Source organism: Gossypium arboreum, chromosome 8 (assembly GCF_025698485.1).
Source record: "Gossypium arboreum isolate Shixiya-1 chromosome 8, ASM2569848v2, whole genome shotgun sequence".
Taxonomy (NCBI): Eukaryota; Viridiplantae; Streptophyta; class Magnoliopsida; order Malvales; family Malvaceae; genus Gossypium; species Gossypium arboreum.
This window is the reverse complement of record NC_069077.1, coordinates 90,511,474-90,520,522: the sequence shown is the minus strand read 5'-3', so window position 1 is coordinate 90,520,522 and position 9,049 is coordinate 90,511,474. Positions and strand designations below refer to the sequence as shown.

At 32.3% G+C, this 9,049-nt stretch overlaps 1 long non-coding RNA gene across 1 annotated transcript; it reads right to left on the bottom strand.

Annotated features, from left to right (window-relative positions):
* Positions 1-1,276: 1,276 nt before the first annotated feature.
* LOC128279495 (uncharacterized) lies at positions 1,277-8,412 on the bottom strand. The gene is made up of 3 exons (XR_008269691.1): positions 8,154-8,412; positions 1,571-1,858; positions 1,277-1,354 (listed from the first exon to the last, which is right to left on the bottom strand). It is a non-coding gene; the product is annotated as an uncharacterized LOC128279495 (long non-coding RNA).
* Between the last annotated feature and the right edge of the window lie 637 nt (positions 8,413-9,049).

Here is a 9,049-nt window from a genome sequence, read left to right as displayed (position 1 = left end):
TAATCGGGTTAGTAGATGAGAAAAATTGAGTGAGTTATAAAGGATTTATCTTTATAGTGAACAAATATATAATTGTGATTGTCATATGATTTTTAAGTGTATTTTATATTATTAAGTGTTCAGATTATAGAAATACCACTGAGTTCATACTCAGCGTACAGTTTGTTTTCGTGCGTAGGATAGGTTAAAGTCAGACCGTTGAATTAGCATCTCAGGTCGATCCCCAACTCATTGTAATGAAGTATATTAATTATTGGTAATGGCATGTACCTAAAATGTCTATGTGTGTCATTTTAGATTGTCAAAGTAAGGATGAAATAAATAAATTTAGATTTGATAATAGTATATGGTAGGAATTGGCTTATTTGGTAAGAAATTTGATCTATTTGATAATATATGTGAAATACTTAAAAAGATTCATCATATAGGCATGAAAAATGTCTAACTTGACATGTTTTGAGTAGGTTTGAATGTGATTTAAAGTGATTGAACTGTATTGACTGGTAATGCTCCGTATTCCTGTTCCGGGGACGGATAAGGGTTAGGGGGTGTTACACACACGCCTGTATCCCAAACCTGTGTAACTCTCTGTTTGTCACCTAAGAACAAATTGAAGCCACACGACCAAGTCACACGCTCGTGTGCTAGGCCGTGTGGTCGATTTAAAATTTATGATTTTTTATTAAATAGGTGCAGACTTCACACGGCCACGGCATACGCCCGTGTTTGAGACCGTGTTATCCACATGGCTAAGACACATGCCTTGTCTCTGTCTGTGTGCTCAATTCTGAGCATTTTGTTTCTCAAAATTAAGGTGCAGGGGACACACAACCTAAACACATGCCAATGGGGCAAGCCGTGTGCCACATGCGGCCTAGACACACGCTCGTGTATCTACCCGTGTGGATAAAAATGAGGTTATTTACCAAGCCTTTTTGCCACCCTTTAATGCGCACACCTACATAACATAACATAACACCAATTCAAGCATTTACATACAATCAAATCAACCACAACCAAGACATCAACATATTATTCACATGCTACCATTTATCATACACAAACATCACATACTTATCAACTCAAATCTTGTAAATTCCCACATCCATGAAAGGCATCATCATATAAATTGCTTATACCAATAGTAGCCAGTTTTAAATGGCTTTATACAAAATGAGCTTTCAACCAATATAAGCCAACACATTTGGCCAATTCAATTATGACACGTAACAAAATGACCAAGTCACCTATACATGCCATAATTCAAAATGTTGAAATCATGGGTACCAAAATAATTGTTGATAGTGTGAGTGGATCTCCGACGGTTTCTGATTCTTGAACTAGCTTGGTGACACTATAAGACAAGGGAAAGGAAGGGAAGTAAGCTATATAGCTTAATAAGTTCCTATGCAAATAATAAGCATCATAGCCACACATTTAACATACAAATAACATGATGAAAATTTGCATAAATGTTATTAAAATCTTATAGTCATAACTTACTCAATCACAACCTTACCAAGGGTTCATCACATATTGAGCTCATTACGTATGAGTTTTATGTACATACCTGTACCAACTCGCAACATAACCATAGTCTTTCACAACTTTGACATTCCCGTTGAACACTCGGAATATTAACAGATACTTGAAAATTTTGCACACAAGTGCCATATATGTAGCTGAAGCTACCTCATATCTCATAATACATATGGGCTCGATTTCGAGCTATTCTCGGGCCTGCTCACACAAGGGGTTAGTTAGGACGTAGCTACACAGTGCTACTCACACAAGTTGTCAGGTATCTGCAACTCATGTCAGACTACCCAGCCACTGGTAGGACGTACGAGACCAACACCTGGATCACATAAACACATAGGTTCTTAGTGACATGTCACTCGTATCCTATTCTATTCCTAAGGCTCAATCAGGAATTCTTGCTTGTCGAAACTTTGTCGAGTACGTCCAAAGAGTCAATCACAATTCATATAATATTAAAGCATTTAAAATATAATTATAACAATGCATTATTTACATTCGAACTTACCTCGATACAAAATAGTAGAATTGGACCTAATCGTCAAACACTTTATTTTTCCCTCAATCTAGGTCTGAACCTCATTTTTCTTGATCTATAATAACAAATTCAACTCATTTAATACTCACATTATTCAATTTAGAACAAAAATCATATTATGGAAAAATTACATTTTTGCCCCTAATGTTTCACATTTTTACAAAGGCTCGTAAAATAAAATGTATTCAATTTCTTCAAAACTCAAGCCTAGACGAACCATTTCCATATTCATACTAGCCCACATTTTCCACTTAATCACACTTTTATTACTTATTTTATAACTTTTACAAATAAGTCATTTTTTTACATTTTTACCGAAAATCACTTAGCAAAAGTTGTTTATCAAACAACTAACATACATTTTCTATCATTAGGCATCAACATACACACATATCTAACATGGGTAAAATTTTAAGCTTTGACAATACTTCAAAATAGTCATTGGAAAAGCTAGATTAGGTTATAAGGATCTCAAAAACATGAAAATCATTAAAAACGGGGCTAGAACGGACTTACAATCGAGCTTGGAAGCTTTGGCCAAAACTCTAGCTATGGTGACTCTTCAAATTTGGCATAAAAGGATGAAATTGAAGAAGATGACATCTTTTTATTAGTTATTTTTGTCTTTATTTACTAAATGACCAAACTGCCCTTCACTTAAAACTTAAAAATTCTCTTACTTCATGTCCATTTTTGTCCACTAACTTAAAAAATGGTCTAATTACCATCTAAGGACATTCAATTTAAAGTTTCATAGCAATTAGACACCTCTAGCTTCTAGAACACACATTTTGCACCTATTGCAATTTAGTCCTTTTAACTAAATTGAGTGCCCAATCGATAAAATTTTCAAACGAAATTTTCACAAAACAATTCTATAAAACCGTAGACCATAAGAATATAATAAAAATAAATCTTTCTACGTTGAATTTGTGGTCCCGAAACCACTATTCTGATTAGACCCAAAATCGGGCTGTTACAGAGCAATTGCAAATGACTTATTAATTCTCTGACGCAATGGTGACTGTTGAAAACTATGGAACTAGTAATTTAGTTTAGTTCCTTCACTCAAAGAGGGAGTGTCCATTCTTTGAAGCTTTGGTGATTGTTGAAAAATGCTACTACATATGTTTGCAATTAATTCAAAATTTCCGAGAAATTTTGTTTAGTCCCATCACTAACAGTTTTGTCAACGGGAAAGCAACTATCAAAAATCCCTTCACAAATCTACTATAGTAATTGGCCAGACCTAGGAAACTATTTATTTTACTAACATTCTTAGGTGACTTCGAATCTAAAATAGCAGTAATCTTACTCAGATTGATGCAGATACCTTCAACTGACATAATTCTCAAATTCACAATTGCTAAACTTGACATATCCTACCAAGGGCAACACCCATATCGCCAAGCTAGTTAGCTACTAACATGCCCTACCAAGAACCCAACACTCACACCAATCTGGTTAGAAATTAAAAGGCCCTACCAATGTCTCATCTTATTCTCCCATTTGGTTAGCAACTAGTGTCGAAACCATCTCTTTTTTTTTTAAAAAAAATGACCGACTTTTTATTAAAAAGAAAAAGAAAAATGGGAGTCGCCACCAATCCTTTTTTATGATGTGGGATCGGATCACCTCGTAATTTGATCGTTTTAATAAAATATTTTGATTTACTAAAACAACAATTTTGGTCTACGAAATTCGAGAAAATGGGTTTGGGAGTCGGTTACGTACGAGGAAGGATTAGAACCCTCGTGACACCCAAAATTGGTACCTAATTGATTAATTAATGTCTAAATGTCGAAAGTTGAAAACTCGAAAAGAATTAAAAATACGATCCATTTTTTTATTAATGTTGATTAAAAAGAAATGCTTGAATAAATTGAAATGAGCATTAAAGGCCCTCTTGTCTCGAGATGTCAAAATGTCACATCCCGTAAGTTAGGACATGACATTTGAACCCTCAAAAATAAGCTTGCCTTTTAATTGTTTTATCTTAAAATTTGTACTTTGGTTTTTTAAAAGGATATTCAGTTGTTCAGATCCAACGAGAAAGATCGAAACCCCGTAAGTTAGGGCACGATCTTCTCGAGTTTCTAAATGCAGAATATTGCCTTTATTTTTATTCAAAATTCATGTATTTTGAAATTTAAAAGGATATTTAGCTATTTAGGTTTAACGAGAAAATCGAAACCCCGTAAGGTAGGGTACGATTCTCGAATCTCCAAAATGAGAAATATTGCCTATTTTTAAAAGTTTTCCTTTTTTGAATTTGGGGAAAATTAATGCAATATTAAAACAATGTATGAATAAAAAAGGTTACGTTGATGAATAACGACAATATGAATATGCTAATAAAAAGCGATTCTCGATAATCACATAATATGTATGCTACTTAAATGCTAGTATGTACAATCTAATAAAAGGATAACTAACATAGAATAATAATAATAATAATAATAATAATAATAATAATAATAATAATAATAAAATCTAAAGTTTGTAATACATTAAAATAATAAACAATTAAAATAAATAAACACAAAAGCGAACGAAATAAACAAAATAAATAATAACAATAACAACAATAACGACAAAAGCAGTACACTAAAAGGAAGATGCTAATAAATATAAATAAAACAACGAAACAAACAAATAAGTACATAAATAAATATAAGGAAATGGTTTGTAAAAATATTGAAAATAAATCATCAAAGTAAAATATAACTAAAATTAGAGTCACAATTTGTAATAAAACATGTGTAAGTAAATAATAATGGATAAAATAATAATGATAGTAATAATAAATAATATATATAAGTAAAAAGAAGATAAATAAATGGATTTTAATCATAAAAGGGTTAAAAATAAATAAATAAATTAAATATTTAATAAAGCAATTTTTAAAACACAAAAAAAAGAAATTGAAGTTATAAAGGGTTGAGGAGTAAATTGCAATCAGAATCAAATATGGGGTACAAATTATAAAATGTAAAAATTGATAAAACACAAATAAGGATCAAAATGAACAGGTGAAAAACAACAAGGGATCGAATGGGAAATTATTCACGAAGTTCTTATGCGCTTCATTTCTTAAGGGACGAAAAATAAAATAAATATGAAATCATCTGGCAAAATTAAAAGAAAAAAACAAAATGGGCCAAATTGCAACGCGCCGAAAGTATTGAGGGGGAAAAGGGAAAATATCTCTGGCTCTCCTATGCGCAGCTTTTTATCCTAGGACTAAAATGGCACAAAAATAAAATTATAGGGTAAATTTAAAAATAAAAACAAAACAAAATGGGACCGAATTGAAAGATCTAAAAAAGCAGAAGGGTTGAAGAGTAAATAATCCAAAAGTTTGAAAACGCGCAGATCCCTTGGGCGGTTTGGGTCAAGGCACAGGTTTAAGGGATGAAACGACGCTGTTTTGGCCAACGTGCAGTGGCACCGAAACGACGCCGTTTTGTACGTTTATAAAAGTAAAAATTTTACAAAAAAATCATTTTAACATTCAAAACCAAAAAAAAAATAATAATAATAAAAAACTCTCTCTCCCTTTTTCCCAAAACCTGAGGGCTCGACCGAATCCCGATCATCGGACCACCGTGGAGGCCGTTGGTCGTCGGCAACGGCGGCACCGTCCATGATGACCGAAGTTCACCAAAAACCACCCCTTTGGGTGCTTCGACGCATCGAGCCCAGATCTGGGATCAAAACACTAAAAAACATCACAAAAAAGAGAAAGAAATCGAAGAAACCTTTCGGTTTCGTCTTCCCCGATCATCGAAAAAAAGGTAAAAAAAAATTGGTTTTATATCTATATCTATATGTACACAATATTCAAAATAAATAGACTATGAAAAATGAAAATATCTAATCTATTTTTGGATTGATATTTGCATATTCGTGTGTACGTGTAAAAAATTTACATCAATCCTCTTTGGCTTTTACAGCCGAAAGAAAATAAAGAAAAGAAAAATACAATATTTTTTGCTCGTTTTTTATTGTTGTTTTTCTATTGTCCCTTCCTGCAGGTACGGATGGTGACGTGGAGGTGTACGGGGGGTACGAAGGGTGTACGTGGTGAGGGCAACGCATGGGAGTGGCGGTGGCTAGCCAACAGCTAAGGTTTTGTTTTTGTTTATTTTTGTTTTAGGGTTTAGTTTGGGTTAAGGCTAATTTTGTTTTGGGCCATATTTGGGCATTAGAAATTTGGGTTGTAATCTAGACTGATTTAATTATTTTGTTTTATTTTTGGTTTTTTTTTGTTTCTGTATGGGTCGGGGCAAATTGGGCCTGTTACAGCTAGCATGCCCTACTAGTGGTCCATTACATCCGCCATTCTAGTTAGCAACAAACAGTCCCTACCAGTGGTCCATTGTATCTATATATTGAGTTTACATGCCAAGGAAGTCATGTATGTTTCCTGTCATTAACATGCACATGCAGATGATTACATGCAACAACTTACAATATTTCAAAATGACAATTTCATCTGAATTCTTAACTATGACAACCATAATTTAGCAAGATACCAACTAGGAGGAAACTCAAAGAGGGTTAATACAGACTGGATGCTCATAAAAACTTTAACGAAGTTGGTTACAACAAGAATTTCATTACACTCCACAACCTTTTTCTTAATATTCGAACACTTGCTGGTTCTTCTTCAACGGAGAACTCCTTCTTTGACAAGTTACCATAGTGAAAATAAGGTAAAAGAAAAGAAAGGAAGAAGCCCTACTATAATAGCTTCACCGATATTTATAGCTTGCATAGATCTCACAATAACTTACATGTGGCTATCCATGCAAAGTTGACTCACTCTATTGTGGCCAACATAATAACTCTAGGCAAATTCCACCTTAAATATCCATTACACTCTAATTTCTAATTAGATCTTTATAAGAAACCAACTAAAACTTTATAGTATACCTACATGCTCATACAAAAAACTATTAGGCCCAAAACCTAACAATCCTCCTCTGACAGATACTAGTAGAAGGATCCGTCACACAAAACTTACCAAGAGAATCCATTGATTAGCGAGTTCCCCACAACGACCATGCCAAGACATATAGACATGTAACCTATACTTTGCCAAAAGACGATCCTTCAACCAAGTCATTACAGACCTACTTAATTAGCCAAATAGTTCACCAATCATGGCGCAGCAACCAACACTTAACATAACATCGGCTAATAAGGTGTAAATCAACTTTCCCTAGCTTATACTTAGCCAACAATTTGCCCATAAATATCACTAACAAAGAACGCCAGGCGGGATGTTACAAACCAACTATGGATTTATCACTCAAAATAGTTTCCTTTTTTTTTCTTTTTTTTATTTTGGGCTTGTAACCATATATTCATCATAAATCATGTTTAAAATAAATTTCACTCACATATATATATATATATATATATATATATATATATATATATATATATACACACACATATAATCATACATTCAAAATAAATAAATTAAACTTGCATACTCAATCGAATCACGATAACATAGTAAACAAGAAATTCTTATTGCGATTTGCAAATTAATATCTTATTATTAAAACCTTAATTCTTTTAATAAACCTCAAGGTTTGGTTCAACTCATATTAAAGGTAAAATTAAAATTAATCAAGTCTAGAGTAGATTCATATTATTACTATATTAAAATTTCACTTTATTAAACTTCAATCTAAAGCACGCTAATATTTTGACAATAATAAATAAATTCATACAACATAAAATCATGGATCCATACTTCATTCAAACAATTAATCATAGTAATAACCTACTTTACATGCGATCAATATTTTATTTTTTCAAAATTTAAATCAATTCTAGTCTTTCAAAAATATTTAGATTTTACCCTTTTTATACATGTTATTGATGTGTAGGAATCTCGAACAATAGGAAAATCAATATCATTGAGATACGAGCAGTAAGACGAAAATAAAAGCAAACACATGGTACCTTAATGGAAACATGACACAGGCAACATCACAACAATAATGACAACAACGAACATGAGCATCGACAATGTAGACAACATCCAAATACAAAATACCTTAAGATTATTGGCAAATATTCATCAATTTAAGGAACCAAGAATACAAGTTGAATAGCTTGAGGCGTGTTGGGCTCTATATTTATGGATGTTGTGCCTATAATGTATCCCATGATTCAACAAACTCTTGTATTAACCAAAGGATAACAAGGAACAACGAAGAACAAACCAATTAAGCACCCAACTAAAACTAGAAAAGAAAGATTTGAGAAAGTAGAAAGCGTTTGAAAGAGAAGGTAAAACAAATCATAGATTGAGTGATTCCGAAGTGTAATTATGCATTATATTTATAAGAGTTTTCATGGCTAAAAATAACAAAAGTAATTTATTGAATTAGTTAAAAATAGTTTGAAAATGGTTATATGAATCTAGACATAGCTTAGCTAAATATATGTTACTAGTTAAGAAATTTACTTTTCTTGGACTCTAAAAAAATCCAATAAAAAAGAAGTTCCAAAAGAAAATGGGCTCAGGTATACATTACATTAGCCTTTTAAGCCCAATACACGAGTCCACCTTCTTAACTTAATTTCTTTTATCATAATAAATCATATTAACATATAAACAAAGGTTTCAAAGTTTTTATTAAAAATGTGATATTTGATTGTTTTGAAATATTTCAAAAATTCCAACGATGGTATGGTTTCGAAATGTTATGGTCTTCTGTTTTAATTCCTTTTGCTATGGTGTTGGGTTTTGGATTGTGAGGTCGATTATTTTGGTTTCCTTGTTTTGTCTTATTGTAAGACCTGATGGTCGATTCTATATGTGTTATTTGCTTTATTTTTTATTTTTTTATCAATAATCGCTGATGGTATAGAAAAGAAAGGTTTCTGGTACCTTCTTCATTTCTGGTATGGCGAATGCATGGGGGAAGTAGGTATATTAAGATTTTT